Raw genomic sequence first — 15,319 nt, 5'->3', positions numbered from 1 at the left:
ATCCCCCTCTCCCATCCTGGGACCTCACAAGTAATTTGCTTTCTGTACGGAATGCATGTGAACTTCATTCCATCAATGCTTGGGAGGATCCAGGAGAGCCCAGTCCTCACACTGACAATGAACTCTCAGGCCCTGAGACTTACCTCAGGCACCTCCTCCAGGAAGCCTAAAAGGATTGACCCTACCTGACAGTGTTCAAATGAATCCTCTCATAAGTCTATTCTTGAAGGCCCATGTTTCCTGCAGGTTTTGTCAGAGGCCTGGTTTCCATGTCTCTCCCTCAGGAGCCTGGAGCACTGGCCCACACAAGTCAGGCTTGCAATCATTTCTGACTGAGTGACTGAAAGTATCTGAAATGGGGACTTCAAAAATAAAAGGCAGTTAAGAAGCATGTTGCCTTTTTGATATCTGTCCTAGTGTTGCCAGATAAAGAGAATCCCATTCCCTTCTGTCTGGCTTTCAGTTTCTAAGGCTCAGGCTGAGCAGGCCTTCCACCTGTGTGATGTGAAGACACCTATGACTGCCTTTGTTGAGTACCTGCTATGCACAGGCTCAGGGCCAGCTGCTTTGCCTGCCTCATCTTTTCTGTACAACTGTCCTGTAAGCAGTAGTTAATGTGGCTTTATACAGGCAAGCCGAGACGTTCATAAAATAAAGGTCTCGCTGTTTTGAGAAATACTGGGCAAGAAAGGAATTAGCCTGGAGCTGGGTTAGAGAGAGCAGTTGAAAGCTTTGAGTGAGAAAAGCATGATCAAGGGTCTTTGGAGAGAGGCAGGTGCGGGGCTGTTCTCTGGGTGGCCTTGGACTGAGCCACTTCTCCATTTCTTGCTTGTAGTTGTCAAGAATAACCGTGGAGGCCAGGCACAGTGGCTAACACCTGTAATCCCAGCACTTTGGAAGTTCGAGACCAGCCTGGCCAACATGGTGAAAACCCATCTCTACTAAAAATACAAAAATTAGCTGGTGTGGTGGCGGGTGCCTGTAGTCCCAGCTACTCGGGAGGCTGAGGCAGGATAATTGCTTGAACCTGAGAGACAGAGGTTGCTGAGAGCCGAAATCGCTCCACTGCACTCCAGCCTAGGTGCCAGAGTGAGACTCTGTCTCAAAAAAAAAAAAAAAAAAAAAAGTAACTGTGGAACGTGCTAGCCATGCAACATCGTGAGGTAAGGGGGAGCTGGCCAAGCCCTGTGCCAGTCCCTGCAAGAATGGGATGTCCTTCAATAGTTGAGCTCAATGAGTCACATTCCCCACGGTGTAAAACCAGGGCAGATGGCTTTCCTGGGCCCCTCAGCTGTGCTGCAAGTGGGGCACGTGCAGATAAGACTCCATCTGCCCTGGGCAGCTTACCTGAGCCTTGTGTGGGACCAGCTTCCAGTGAATCCTAGACATCTGTTGTCCCTTGCTGCCTGTCTGCCAGGAATAAACACTCTTCCCATAGGTCATTGTGTAGGGGTGTTCTGTCTCATTGGATGCAAACAAGCTGGTTATCAGTGCTGGGTGATGCTGCTTCACAGCAGGGAGTGTGTTTGGGTACAGCGCTCCAGAGGGCAGCCAAATGCACCCTTGTCAGCCCCTCCAGGATTGAGGGGGACATTAGAAGTGTAGTTCCTTGGCAGAGGGAGGCAGATTGAGGGGTACTTAGAGACAAAGAGCCACGCCAAGGAACATAAAAAGCAGCATTCAGACAGATATGGGAGAACCAACCCATTGGGCAGCTGGAGGTCCATTTCTAAGAGTAAACAGGGGCAGACCCAAGAAACTGTCATTTTCTAACAGGTTCGTGATGGATTTCACTCCAACTTTTTCTTTCTCTCTTTCTCTCTCTCTCTTCCTGTCTCTTCCTCTCTCTCTCTCCCTCCCTCCCTCTCTTTCTCTCCCTCTCTCCCCCTCTCCTTCCCTCCCCCTCCCTCCCTCCCTTCCTTCTTTCCTTCCTTTCCTTTTCTTCGTTTTTTTTCTTTCATTTTTTACAAACAAAATCTCACTCCGTCACCCAGGCTAGAGTGCAGTGGCGTGATCACAGCTTACCGCAGCCTCAAACTCCTGGGCTCAAGGGATTTTCCTGCCTCAGCCTCCCTAGTAACTGGGACTGTGGGGATGCAATACCACGCTGGGCTAATTTTTAAATTTTTTGTCGAGACAAGGGTCTTGCTATGTTTCTTAGGCTGGTCTCGAACTCCCAGCCTTGAGCAATTCTTCCACCTCGGGTTTCCAAAGTTCTGGGATTATACACATGAGCCACTGTCCCTGGAGAACTTAATTTTTTTAACATTTCGCTTTATTGTTTTGAAAAAAGAAAATGAAGCCTTTTCAGCGGACTTGTAACAAAATCCACATACATGAGTTTCCCAGGGTTGCCCTACACAGCACCACAAACTGGGTGGCTTCAAACAACAGAAACGTGATCTTCCACAAATCTGGAGGCCAGAAGTCCGAAACCAAGGTGTTGGAAGGGTCTTTCTCTCTCCAAAGGCCCTTTGGAAGGATGCGTTCTTGGCTCGTCCCCATCCTGGTGGCCCCTGGCAGCATCACTCTGATCTCTCCCTTCATCTTCCCACTGTGTCTCCTCTGAGTGTGAATTTGTGTCCAAATTTCCCTCTTCTCTTAAGGACGCCAGTCATATTGGATTAGGGACCACCCTCAGAAAGTCATCATAACTTGGTTACATATGCAAAGACCCTATTTCTGAATAAAGCTGGAGTCACAAGTAGCAGGGGTGAGAGCTTCAGCATATCTTTTTGGAGGCTGCAATTCTACCAACTCATAACACCACGTATTACAATTTTAATTTATTTCTTTAGATGATGTTTTCTAGTGTTATCTAAGTGCTTATTCAAAATAGCCCAAGAACTTTCTATATACCTTTAAAATATAAATGAAAGTTTTCCTAGCTAGGCCATTGTGTAAAGCCTGTGGGAAAATACTGTGTTGTTCTGACACTGAATGTCTAGGTCATACAGAACTTTCAAAACAGTAAGCGCAAAACTCCTCCTCGTATTGTGACATACATTCATTGATGAGAAGAGCTTGTTTTATTAGTATCTAGTAGTGGTTTGTCTAATGATATTACATATGAATTTAATAATATAGTTGCATTATTTTTATGTTATCATATATGTACGAGAATACCGTCTCTTATTTACTTAATAGGGAGAATTTTCTTAATTCCTAATTTGGAAAATGCCCTTTCAAGTCGAACTTGCATTTTTGTAGGTCAGTGGCTTTCTTTTTACATTATAAATCTAAAATTCTGCAATTATTTTCATCTTATAATTTTCATTTTTATTATTCTAAAACTTTGTAATTACATTTATCTAACAAGCACAGAAGTAACATATATGCCTGTCTTTAAACTATTATAAATAATTCAACTTTAATCCTCATCATGGAGAAAATTATATTAAGTTTAAGAAACAAAAATATAGGCTGAGACAAGAAAATTGATTTCTGTAGGAATGATCCATTTGTGGAAAAATTACTGTTTACTGTGATTTTTACATCACATTGTTAAAATAACATTTATCTGTAATCAAATCGTGAAATGCCAGATTCATGAATGATATTATCTTTGGAGAAAATGTTTTTAATATTGTATTTTAAAAAGGATGCTTTTCTCCATCTGAGTTTCGGGAAAGCCTCAAACCCAGGTCAGTGTTTCTCAGAGAATCTACCTAGATCAGGATCCCCTGATGTGTAGGGGGTGGGGGATAGGTGGGAGTGTGGTGGTTGTTAGAAATCCAGATTACAGGGTGCACCTGAGACCTACTGAATCAGAGATTATAAGGGCCAGGGCCAGGGCCTCTGGTTATTGGCAGGTTTTCCTGATGATGCTTATGCACTTTTATGTTTCAGAATCTCTCACCTGGGCTTTTCGAGAGCACCGTTCCTCACCTGGTAGCAGGTGCCTAATAATGAGAGAAAAATACAAAGTCTCACAGCCCTGAGCCCAGCATGCAGCATCTATCTTGGGACTCCAGACAGGGGGTCCCAAGGACTCTCTGCTCCTCTTCTGCATCGAAACATGGACGGGCTCTCTGGAAAGTTCTGCCTCAGGACTGTAGGTTGTACCCTTGGAAATAGGTCTTGTTCTCATCCCTTCTGCTCATTTTTTTTTCCTTTAGAGCTGGGATTTTGCTATGTTGCCCATGCTGGACTTGAACTCCTGAGTTCAAGCAGTCTTCCTGTCTCAGCCTCCTGAGTAGCCAGGACTGCAAGACTGAGCCTCTTGCCTCAGCCCTCTGAGTAGTTAGGGCTGCTCCTGCTCCAGCTGCTCCTGCTCATATTAACAACTCCTTCCTGCCTGAGACCCAGACAGCCTGAGTCTTCTGTGGGTCTTCAGCGGCCCAGCTAGGAAGGACCCCAAGAGGAAATGCAGGAAAGACAAGGTAGGCTAAAGTGCAGCTTGCCTCTGGCCTGGGGCCTCTAGATAAAATACAGAATGTCCAGTAAAATTTGAATTTCAGATAAACAAGAAATAATGCTTAGGTAGACATATGATGTAAGCTTTTGTTTTGTTTGTTTTGTTTTTCGATAGTGACAGGCTCTCACTCTGTTGCCCAGGCTGGAGTGCAGTGGTGCGATCATGGATCACTCCAGCACCTAGGATCACGAGATCCTCTCACCCCAGTCTCCCAAGTAGCTGAGACTACAGACACATGACACCACGCCCAGCTAATTTTTAATTTATTTTTTAGTAGAGATGGGGGTCTCCCTATGTTGCCCAGGCTGGTTTCAAACTTCTGGCCTCAAGCAGTCCTCCCACCTCAGCCTCCCAAACTTGTATGGGACATACTAAAAGATTATTTGTTGTGGATCCCAAATTCAAATGTAACTGAGCATCCTGTATTTATACTCCGTCCAGCAATCCTACATCCTGATACTTCTGCAGATGAAGTGAGCCCTGAAAAAACCCCAGACTTAAGTCTCCACTGTCACAACCCCGTGAAAACAGTCACCCAGGTGCTTGCTGTAGAGCAATTAGCTGATGCCAAGTCCATGAACACTTGGGGGCGAGGAGTGCAGGTCTCATGTTTTCCAAACAACGTCTGGTTTCTAATTTTGGTTGTAGTGTAGGTTTTTAAGATCTGAAGATCTTTGAATGATTGTGACATAAACTGTTTTTATAGCGTTTGTCCCCCCCTTTCTTTCAATGACAGTCTCAACCTTCACTAATAAAAGGCTAATTCGTGATTGATTACTTTTCCCTCTGGTGGCGATGCAGGCATCTTAAGGGCTGAAGTTGGTCAGAGCCATGTTTTGAGCTCCAGCCAACTCTTCAATTAGAAGGTGGAAATAAGTGAGCCATTACACGAGAGTCCTCTCCACGAGAGTCCTCTCTCTACTTCCTTTTTTTTTTTTTTTTTTTGGTCATTTATCTTATCTTTCAAGAAGATGACATTTGGCATTGCTGAAAAGACCCTACCTGCATTTCCTCATAGCATTCCTTTGTCCAAATCCGTTTTGATCGCATAATGTCCCAGCCATCTTGAAAAGTTCCCTGGAAGCTCAGCAACACTTGCAAAACTTGGAGGGGAAAGGGTGAAATGGGGAAAGCCATCAGAACAGTCATAATAATAACAATCTCAGGAAAAAGATAGGCCAGGGTAGCAGCTAAGAGATTATAATCCAAACAGTGTTATGGATAATTTTCCCCTTGTAACCCGAGGACAAAAAACTTTATTACTCTTTAAACTTCAATATTGCACCAATTAAATTTCAGCTTAGGAATCCGAGCTTCTGGTCTATGTTCCATTAAAAAAAATGTAGCCTTTCTTATGGTCCCTGAAGAATCATAGGAATAACTTTTTATTCTTCCTAATTGCTCTTATTTTTAGCAGTTAAGAAGGAGAGAAAGATATTAACAGCAGATGCTAACTCATGTGTTCTTGATGTGGTGACGAACACATCTTAAACAATACTATTTTCTTACAAAAAGTAGGAATGACAGCAAACTGATAGACTTTTTTTTTCTTCTCATCGCATTTAACTTTTCTACCTCACAGCACAGATAGCTTTTTTTAATCAAAGCAGGTAATGGAAGAACAGTCTGTACCCTCAAATGCAATCGTATTTAATCATATTTAATATCCTTATTTCTCAGCTGATCAAACTTTAAAAATTTGAATGCTTCGGTTTGATTTAGGACTCTGTGGAAGTCTAACTAATAAAGAAGTACATTCCTTTGTTGAGAAAGGAGTGTGCTGGCGAGAGGCCTGGCTGGGGGTCTGGATTCTGAGTAGGGACCAGTCAGGGCTCTGCTAGGGTTTTGCAAGTAGACCTGGTACAAGTTCCCCCGTGCCTCTGTTTCCTCATCCATCAAATGGGTGTGTTTGTGTAGATGCCTACTTCCATTTCATGATCCTTTGAATCTGTGAGTACTGGTGTGTTGCCCTAACAGCCGGCAGGCAGGGTGCAAATGGCATCTCTCTTTGGATTCCCTGTGCCTTGCACAGTGCCTGCTCATGGCAGCCACACCATAAATGTATGAGGGCTGGGGACTGGACTGAATATTAGACAAACACTGAAAATGTTGAGGGTTATTTACCTTGTTGAACAATAAACAAATTAATAGAATGCTGGGTAAAAAATTGACCACGATAAATGGTTTTTTTTGTTTTTTTTGTTGTTGTTGTTGTTTTTTTTTTTTTTGAGATGGAGTCTTGCTCTGTCGCCCAGGCTGGAGTGCAGTGGCTCGATCTCGGCTCACTGCAAGCTCCGCCTCCCGGGTTGACGCCATTCTCCTGCCTCAGCCTCTCCGAGTAGCTAGGACTACAGGCGCCCGCCACCACGCCCGGCTAATTTTTTTTGTATTTTTAGTAGAGACGGGGTTTCACCGTGGTCTCGATCTCCTGACCTCGTGATCCGCCCGCCTCGGCCTCCCAAAGTGCTGGGATTACAAGCGTGAGCCACCGTGCCCGATAAATGTTTTAAGCCATGATGACAGCCGGTTTAAGTGCTTCTTCTTTCAACCCCATGGTGTGCCTGGTGGGTACTAAGCGCAGGAGATGTCTGATGAATGCACATGGCCCTGCCCTCCAGCAGCCAGCAGAAAGGTGGGGAAGGCAGGGAAAGGGGCAGGTGTAACAGCAGGGCTTGCGAGAGGCTGGGGGAATCAAAGCAGGGCCCTGAAACTGACGGGGAGGGGCAGAAAAAGTTGCTGCTGCGGAAGACCTTCACATGGCCCCCTGAAGAAAGAGCAGAGTTTCATCAGGAGTGGGAGGAAACTGCAGTTCCCACGTGGAGGAAACAGAACATTGAAAAAACAAGAGAAAACAGGAAAAAATAAAAATTGCTCTTGTGATAGGGGAGAAAATGCCAAGAGAAAAAGAAGTTTCCTAAAGAGTCTAGAAAGTTCTGTCCTGATGGTGGGGGAGCAGCGGCCCTGACGAAGGTTTCAATGGGGAAGCTGAGGCTCGTGAGTGCATCTCCATTCCTCCTTCCTGTGCTGCCTGTGGTGTGGTTCATGCCTGGGTAGGGTTGCCTGTCTATCCTTTGCAGGGACTGGATGCCTGAGGAAGGTCTGTGGGGTGTGGACTTGAGAGGAGTCGATTCCTTTGACACCAGACCTGGTCAATTGCAGCAATTCGTTTATCTGTCTAGTAGCTTCACACTTGTCCTCCTATTATTATTTGTTTGTCTTCTTTTAAAAATGGTTTTCTAACTCTCCCTCCAAAAAGGAAGCCTAGCAAAATGGGTTTTGGAGTCAGACAGTCCTTGATTCAAACAGATGCCCCATCACTTATTAGTTTTATGACCTTGGACAACTGACTCTGTCTGGATAATCCTTTTTACTCATTGGCAAAAAAGGATGAGATTACCCAACATATGAAGCACTTGTGAGGATTAAATGAAAAAAAAATACAGGCTCACTATCCATTAGTTTCTTTCTCCCTGTTTCCCCTCCTCGAGGGCAGAGATTATTTGTGTAGCCCCCTTTATCTCCAGGCCAGTACAATGTAGGGTGTATCAGGCACCCATCAAGTCTGTTTGAATGAGTAAACGAGGGCTGAAGAAGAGAAAGAGGGGACTCGTGCCTTTATTAAGTCATTCTGCAATCAAGTATTTACTGATCACCGGCTACAGGCTAGGGTGTCAGAGAAAGACACACAGCCCCTGTCTGCAAAAGACTGAATACCCTGTGTCCACCACATACTTCAAGGGAAGAAGGCAAGTCTAGGGACTGAGATGAGAGCTATGTAGATTCCACACCATAATCTACTCCATGCCAGGCCTGTGCTGAAAGCTGGGAAGGAGTCTGTCCTGATCTCTCTAAGGCTTCCTGGAGCACTTGAAGCAAAGGCTAAGGCTTCCAAAGTGTTGAAGGATGCATAGGAGTTCATCACTCAATTAATCAGCAAATGTCTTTGGGTGCACCTTCTAGTTGCCATGCCCCATTTTCTGGGTGGGAGTGTCCAAAGGCATGAGCTCTGGCTGTTCTCAGGGAACTTCCTGGGTAGATGACACAAGCACCTGTCAAAAGAACTGTAAATACCAAGTGGTGTGGGCAAGAGATGTCAGGAGGAGGCACATACAGCAGAAATAATTGTTCTCGGTTGGGATAAACCAGGAGGGCTTCCCAGGGGAGGTGACATGTGAGGGAGATCAGAATGGAGGCGTCCCAGGACAAGACTTCTCTAACTAACTTAGCTAGAGTGGGGACCACAGGGGATCTGGAGTATGTCATTGTCTCACTTTGCTGATTTTTCTCATCTCCGTAGGTGCAGAGGACAGTTCCAGAGCCATGACACCCTGTTGACTTGGGAGGTGAGTCTCATTTCCTCTGGGCTTGGGGGCATTCCCATTGACCACTTAACTGTCTGCCTCTGTTAAATATGTACGGGTGGAGGATGTTGTCTCCAAAACCCTAGGATTGCACGGATGGGGAGGCACTGAGATAGTGGGAATAATATTCTGGCTGTGTTGGCTGATCCATCACTTACACAAAGGCAAGGAAACCCCCAGGCCTGGGCGGCAAATGGTGTGTATTAGGAGCTAAAGCAGGACATGACCAGGTCCTCATTTCCCCTTCTGCCTCCCCTAAGAAGCCCACTCTTAAGAATTAAGCCATGAGCCTGCCGTAAAGTAAACCTAGGGAAACTCAAAAATGGAGAGTGGATTGCAAACATGATCTCAGGTTAATGTTCCAGGGAGTTCAGTTAGTTCTGTCAAAAACGAGAGATGGGAAAACGTTAGCCTGAGATTTGGAGTTCAAAGCCCAACATGGCCGCCATGTGACCTTGGGCAAGTTGTCAATCTCTCTGGCCCTCAATTTCCCCATCTATAAAATGCAGGCAATATCATGGATTCGTGGGTTTGTTGTGATATATTATTATCATGACATAGATGAAGAAATAGATGAGTGTGTAGGTAATAAGGATGAAAGCTAAAATTAATGAACTGCTGCCCCTAAGCCAGATGCTGTGAGAATATCCAATTTCTCATTTAATTATCAAAACCTCCCTTGGAAGTTGCTATGGACTGCCATCTTTTACTTTGCCCTCATCTTATCGGGTGGCCCAGAAAGGACGGTTGCTGCTGTTGTTCTACCTGCATTCTTGTCTGTTCCTCCTACCTAGAGCCACAGCAGCTTCGGAGCCAGCTGCTCTCCTCCTTCTCGGTGTCCTCTGGTGCATGGTAGGTGCTGAGTGGGAGTCCAGTGACCAAATTAAAAGTCGGATGTGGATGCTGATTCTCAGGGGACAGCAAGAAAAGCCTGCTTGGCCACAGTGGAATGAGGTGTCTTTCCCTGCATTGGGGAAGAAATTGCTGGAAGGCACTGATCTCAGAATCTCCCTCACTGGGCAGCATTTGTTTACCAGGAGTGATTATTTCTGTTAGTCCGTGGACTCCTTCATGTTGAGTTCTGACAGTGCCACTTCCCAGCCCTGTACCCATTGTCAAGGCATGCATCTTATCTTGAGTTTCTCTAGAGTCAGAGGGTTTGAGACAAGGGTTTGGGGGATTGAGCAGCACACGCAGCGCAGTAAGGGAGACAGGCGAGAAGGTGCATGGTCTCAACAGCTACCCCCAGGGGTGCCAGGAGTGTGAGCCATGTGCCTTAGAATGATCCCACCTGATAAGGGATGAGCTGGTGGTGGGTCATTGTCGAGGCTGCTTGAAGGAGGGGGTGAGGTTTAGTTCCAGCCCATGCCTCCTGGATGTGTGGTCATGTGAGCTTAGAGGCAGTCCCCAACAGAGAGCTGCCCGCAGTGGCTGCTGGACGTCTGCCTTAAATCGCATCTTGAAGCTGAATGGCTGGAGGATGTGCAGGTGAAGATGGTCTGCATCTGCTTCATCATGTAGCCTGTCTAGCCTCAGTTTCCTCTTCTTCCGAATGGGCTGGTAATCCTTGTCTGGCCATCTTTTCAATGCTCATTTGGTTCTGCAAACTTCCTTTGAGCACCCACTGAGAGTCAGACAACAGAGACGTTACAAAATCATGTCTGCTCTCAAGGAGATGTGAGTGTGTGGGGCAGAGTGAAGGAGTGGCGTCAACTCAGGATGTGTTTCCTACTCAGAAATTCTGTGTTTTTTTTCCCCCTGATAGATGAAGGTGAACTTGCAGCCCCAGCAACCAGGTACCGGACTCCCAGGCTCCCAAAGGGACATTGTCCATAGAAGCTTAAAAAATGAAGTCATCAGTTTCCTAGCTTCAAAATTCAAAAGCCTCATTCCAGGCACAGACAGGCTGGAAGAAGTTACACTCAGAGCCCGGGTAAAGATCCTCAGAGCTGGGGAGCTGGGGAGAGGGGCATAAGAAAGTTAGACATTGGGGCATTTTTCAGAAGGGTCGCACACTGCTCTTTTGCTCAGGCCATGGCTGGGGTGGGTGAGAACTAATAGATCCTTGGTCAACATGGGAATCTGAGGCAAGAGAGTGCCTGTGCCTCACTTTCTAGCTGGCATCCTGGGAGGTGTTTCTGCTCCCAGCCTTGTAGTGATGGTGGGGTTTTGTCCTGCGTAGGCTGTGTAGCTTCCTTTATGGAGAGTGGTTTGCTCATGTAAATGGGCTGGGTGGGTACAGAGAGGATCTGGCACCAGTACTTTGGGTTTCCTGTGGCCCCATAGAGGAGTGGGAGGCCAACTCTTACACATGAGGGAGGGCACATACCGACCAAGCCAGAGATTGCATTTCCTAGCTTCCCTTGTAGCTAGGTAGGGTCATGTAACAAGGTATATTAGTTTACCATTGTTGCTGTAACAAATTTCTACAGACTTAGCCACCTAAACCAACACAATTTTACCTTCTTATGGTTCCAGAGGCCAGAATTCTGATACAAGTCTCACTGTGCTAAGATCAAGGTGTTGGCAGGGCTAGTGTTCCTTCTGGTGGTTCCAGAGTTGCATCCATTCTCTTAACCCTTCTTGCTTCTTGAGGAGGCATGCATTCCCTGGTTCGTGGCCCTTTCTTTCATCTTCATAGCTCCCATCTCTCTCTCTCATCCTTTTTCTGTCATGACATGCCTTTCTGACTGACGATAGCCAGGAAGCCTTCTCCGTGTTTAAGGATTCACACAATCACATTGAGCCCTCCTGGGTAATCTAAGATCATCCCCTTATCTCAAGGTTCTTAACCTTAAACATCTTTGCAAAGTCTCTTATGCCAAGTAAGGCAACATATTCAAGGTTTTGAAGATTAAGTCAAGGACGTCTTTCAGAGCCACCGTTCTACCCGTTGTCTCAAGGACAGTGGGATATGAAAACAGTGGTGTGTGCAACTCTCGTTTCTTGTACTTAAAAATGAAGCTTCTTCTCCCATCCTCTATGTGTCTCCCAACCTCCAAAGTCTGCAATGTCAAACCTACGGTGGAAGAATTGCACTTGACCATGTGATGACAACAACTGAGCCACCCAGCTTAGAGCCAGAGATGGGAGCCTCACATCGAGGATGGCAGAGACATCTCACCAGCTTGGGCACTCCAGGGAGAGATGCAGAGCTCTCTCCTGCTCTGGACTGCGATGTGTGAGAGAAATAAAGCTCCCTCTTATTTAATGAAATATTGTGGGAACTCTATGTCATAAGAGCCTATACCTCTATAGCCTCTACTGAAGCTGTGCTTTTACTAATATAGACCCCAAATAGAAATTCAGTTGAGTTACAAAAATATAAATAAATTGATAATTTCTTGCTCCCTTGAATACATGCTGGCTTTGGGAAATGCTGACTGCTGTATAGACAGACGGCGACACTGAGTAGATGACAGGCCAGGGAGGGATGGAAGAACAGGGAGACCTCACCTGACTTGGCAGCAACAGGAAGAAGAAAAGACTTCCCAGGTGAATAAGTCTCATGAGATCTGATGGCTTTGAGAATGGGAGTCTCCCTGCACAAACTCTCTTCTCTTGCCTGCTACCACATGAGATGTACCTTTCACCTTCTGCCATGATTGTGAGGCCTCCCCAGCCACGTGGCACTGTAAGTTCATTAAAACTCTTTCTTTTGTACCAGTCTTGGGTATGTCTTTATCAGCAGTGTGAAAACAGACTAATACACCAGGGGAGGGTATTTTCTGGAAGGATGGTGACTGCTCCAGTTCCCTCCTCTAAAAAGGTGGACCCTGCCCCAAGCCAGTGCTGTCTGCGAAGGACCGTGGCTCTCACTTTCTCTAAGTTCATTTTTGCTCTGCCTTCAGGTCTAGCCTCCTTACATCCGTGGTGGCGTTGCTTTGGCACTAAAATTGCACTCACCTCGGGCTTGCAGACACAGGTCAATTTTGAGGAGCCAGGTAAAATGTGCATCCAGGGGAGGAGGTTAGAAGAGGTTACCCAAGGCGCTGAGCCTCTTCAAGAGCTCGGGTTTCTGGCTTCAGAGTCTGAATGTGGGGCCTGACTCATAGACCCACAGGGCCCCCTTCCTGGAGATTCCCCACATCACGTATTTGGTTAGTGAACTTGAGGTATTTGTTGGCACACCAGCAATGATGGGGAACTCTGTGTTTTGTTCACTGATCCATTTCATGCCGCTCTAACATTTTTAAAAAGGGGAACAGGGAGTGCTGAGGAGTCTCAGAGGCCAAGAACCAAGGTCAGGGGCAGCCGAAGCCTGAATCAGAGAGATCTGCTGACAGTCTGTATCAGTGACACTTCCATCAGGCAAACTAAAGTAACTCTGAGTATCTCAAGGAGGAAGAGACAACACAAGAAGTAGAGGCTTTGAAATGATTTGAAGACCTGGGGTTGCAAGGTCAGGGAAGCCACTGCTACAAACAGCTTAGGAACTCAGGAGCTACAGAAATTGCAGGGACAGCTTCCAGCAATCTCAGCTCCTGCAGCACTGAAATCAGCAGTTCATGGGGGGCTGCCCAGAGACCCATCAGTGCTAAAGCCTTATGCCAGCTGCCTGCAAAAGCACTGGCTCCTCATGGCCCTTCAGGGGTAATAATGACTCTTCCTTCTTTCCCGTCTTCCACATCTTGCATGAGCACCTCTCATTGGAAGAACCTACTGTGTAAGCCCGCTGGTCACAGAGGCTGAGAAATGCAGCATCCACATTTCCAGTCTCTGCAGTAGAGGAGATGGCACAGAAAAGAGCAAGAGATTGCCCAGCACACATTGTCCACTCTGGATGCCACACTGACATTTCTCCCAGCGTTTTCATATAAGATTAGTTGAGCTGACTTAGAAATGACCACACTGGTGAGTTTCAGTGTAAGTTGCACATACATAAATAGGAGATGAACCGAAGTGTCATGTCATCCCTTATCTTCTCAATGAAAAGATCTCCCACAAAGTGTTGCTGACTACTTAAAAAATCAACTTAGAATAATCAATTTATTAATTTACTAACATATACTTAAGATTTCATACAACATAAAATAGTAATTTTAAAAAGATTATTTTTCCTCTCAACATTTCATGGGGGTTTGCATATTAGTTACACATAATATATATGTGCATATTTACATGTTACTTGAAGCTTACATAATCTACCTTGACACCAGTAAGCATGATTGTCTGAGTTGTCTGAGCAACATCACCCTTCAAATCTATGTTCCTCTGGAGGCTGTGGCCCAAGCCACAGGTGCTCACTCACGTAACGATGCGACCATTTGCAAATTTTCTCCTGTAAGTGTGTATTTGTGATCTGTGCTGTTCTTTTGGCATAGTTTTTAAAATGATTCTCAGCACTTACAGTTGTAAGCTCATGCCCATCGAAGGGATGACTATACCCCGTGACCTCTCTAAGCATCCCAAATTAGCCTTAGCTGAGGTCACTTCAGGTTATTGCATCTGTCCCAGACCTAACTTTCTCTTGTATTGGGGCTTGCACAGAATACAAGGGCAATAAATACATAGCTGCTTTGTGTGTGTGTGTGTGTGTGTGTGTGTGTGTTTGTGTAATGCTTTAAAAAGTTCTTTTATGGGCCTCATTCATTCATTCATTCACTCCTATTTATTCATTTACTCACTTATGGCGTTTCCACTCTTAAACCCTTGAGTGGCTTTCTACTGCCCTTAGAATAAAGCCAAGCTCTGTTCCAAGACCTGCAGAGCTCAGCCTCACCTGAACCCATCTCCACTGTAGCTTTCTCTTCCCTCTCTGTTCCCAGTGTGCCACCTGCACAGCTTTCTGCCTTGGTCATGCCTGCTCAGTCTGCCGTGGGGAAGTGGCACCTGCTCTTCCCTCTGCCTGAAGTGCTCATCCCTGGGTCTCTGCCTGGCAGACTCCTCTCTTCCTTCAGGTCTGTGCTCAGCAAGGACTTCTCCACTGCCCCTCTTGAAAGAAGCATCTCCCCAGCCCCATTACTCCTTTTGGGGGTCATCCTATTTGATATTCTTCACAATGCTTCTTCCAATCTGACAGTGTCTTATTCAGTTGTCTGTTGACTGGCCTATGGTCTGGACCCTCCCAGTAACGTGAGCCCTGATGAGGAGGGAACTCTGGAGAAGGAAATGCACTCTCTGGAGCTCCTTGAGGACAGGAGCTGGCTGTCTTTGTGACACCAGTCCTAGCAGAGCCTGTGCTCATCATCTGGTGCATGCATTTATGGTGCAAGGATTCAGTATTATTGGCCTCAGTGTACAGCAGAGAAAAGGGAATCTCAGAGAGATCAAGCAACACACCCAAGCCCACACAGCTGATGAACACTGGAGCTGGGAGTGAGCGACAGGGCACTCAGAGCGTGCACTTAAGCATGTGCTGCTCTGTCCTCCTCACCTCCCCATCGAGCTGCATGCATTGACATGCTTTACACCTGAAAAAATGACTTACACTAGAAAAATGGAAGTTTCAAGAGTCTAATCTTTTCTGATTCCCCCCCAATGACATTAGCTTAGGAAAATCTCACCTGGGCCTCATGTAACTTGATGGAGAAATGTAATA

General features: G+C 46.0%; 1 protein-coding gene across 4 annotated transcripts in view; it reads left to right on the top strand.

Annotated features, from left to right (window-relative positions):
• The window catches only part of VRK1 (VRK serine/threonine kinase 1), a 368,204-nt gene that overhangs the window by 314,340 nt on the left and 38,545 nt on the right, over positions 1 to 15,319 (top strand). For 2 of the 4 annotated variants that reach the window (XR_010122330.1, XR_010122333.1), the window contains 3 exons: positions 8,715 to 8,760; positions 9,573 to 9,630; positions 10,544 to 10,711. The gene's annotated coding sequence lies outside the window, so the exon portion shown is untranslated. The remainder of the gene's footprint in view (positions 1 to 8,714; positions 8,761 to 9,572; positions 9,631 to 10,543; positions 10,712 to 15,319) is intronic. The other 2 variants (XR_010122334.1, XR_010122331.1) reach the window with 1 other exon arrangement.

This window comes from Symphalangus syndactylus, chromosome 8 (assembly GCF_028878055.3).
Source record: "Symphalangus syndactylus isolate Jambi chromosome 8, NHGRI_mSymSyn1-v2.1_pri, whole genome shotgun sequence".
Taxonomy (NCBI): domain Eukaryota; kingdom Metazoa; phylum Chordata; class Mammalia; order Primates; family Hylobatidae; genus Symphalangus; species Symphalangus syndactylus.
This window is presented reverse-complemented; position numbering and strand designations above follow the sequence as displayed.